The sequence below is a fragment of the Rhea americana genome, unplaced genomic scaffold (genome assembly GCF_003343005.1).
Source record: "Rhea americana isolate MKP2758 unplaced genomic scaffold, rheAme1 scaffold_582, whole genome shotgun sequence".
Classification (NCBI taxonomy): Eukaryota; Metazoa; Chordata; class Aves; order Rheiformes; family Rheidae; genus Rhea; species Rhea americana.
Window position 1 is genome coordinate 95,720 of NW_028186737.1, and position 1,527 is coordinate 97,246.

Sequence of the window (1,527 nt, forward strand, 5' to 3'; positions counted from 1 at the left end):
GGTCGGGGTGCAGGTCGTGCGTGCGGGAGGTGGTTGCGTGTGCGGGGGCGCGGGGGGGGCTGCAGGCGCTGTCTGCGTGTGCGGGGTGCCGGGGTGGGGGTGCGTGCACAAAGTGCTGGGTGCTCGGGCGCGTGTGTCGTGCGGGGGTGTGTGCGGGGCGCAGGAGCTGCCTGGGTGCAGGGGGTGCGGGCTGTGTGTGCAGGGTATTGTGTTTGGGGGGGGTGCACAGAGTGCTGGGTGCGTGTGTGCGCGCAGGGTGTGCGTGTGCAGAGGGGKGTGTGTGTGTGAGGGATGTATGTTGTGGGGCACAGGGAAAGGTGTGTGCGAGGGGTGCAGGAGGTGTGTGTGTGTGCCTGTGCTTGCTGAGTGCACAGCTCTGCGTGTTGCAGGGGAGGTGCTAGGTTCAGGAGTGTGCGTGTGTGTGTGTGTGTGAGATGGGTGCCAGTGTGAGTGTGTGTGTGTGCATGCAGAGGATGTGCTGGGTGTGGGGGGGATGTCTGCACAGTGGGTGGTGGGTGCATTGGTGTACATTTCTGTGCATGCCTGAGATGGGTACAGGTAGTGTGAATGCGTGTGTGTGTGCATGCACTTTCTGGGTGCACAGCTGTGTGTGTGTGGCAGGGGAGGTGCAGGGTGCACAGGTGTGTGTGCAGGTATGCAGGTACCTGCGGCATGTGTGTGTGTGTATGTGTGTTTGTGCAGGGTTCTGGGTATACGGGGGTGTTGCAGGGCAATGTCTGGAGGCGGGGTGTGGGGTGCTGGGTGTGTATCTGTGCAGGGTGTGTGTGTGGGCAGTATGCAGGGCACAGGGATGTGCATGGGTGCAGGGTGAGGGTGCTGCAGGCAGGATGCAATGGTGTGCGTGTGCAGGGTGAGAGTGTTGTCAGGGGTGTGCAGGGTGCAGGGGTGTGAACGTGCAGGGGATATATGTAACAGGSGGGGTGCAGGGTTGTGTGTGTGCAGGTGTGCGTGTTGCAGGTGGTGTGCAGGGTGTGTGTGTTGCAGGCAGTGTGTGAGGTGCAGAGGTGTGCGTGTGTGCCMGCCACGGGCCCATGCAGAGCTGGTGGCATGGGGGACGCTGTGAGCCCGTCACGCTCCATGCAATGGGGCAGCAGCATGGGGCTGAGTGCTGGGGCAGCCTCGGGCGCCGGGTCAGCTGGCAGCCGCAGCCCCATTTGCCCCAGGAAGCCCGGAGCTGGCGTGTGCCGGGTGGCCTCTTCTGCACACCCGTGGCTGTGCACCACCGAGCTGGTGCACACGAGTGTGTCGCACACCTGCAYGGCGCCGGCTGTCGCTGCACACTGGAGTGGCCCGCGGCTCAGCAGCTCCGGGGCCCGCGGCTGGGGGGGGGGATCTGCCTCCGGCTCCACCGCTCCCCGGCTCCCGGCCTCCAGCTGCCGTCGCTCCTGCTTCCACATTCATCTTGGCGGAGGAGCGGGGACATTTGTGCTTTGGGATCTGATTTATGGCTGCTCTTTTCAAATCTTGACTGAATTTGCTCCTTTATGCAAAGCGGAGTCTTGCCCT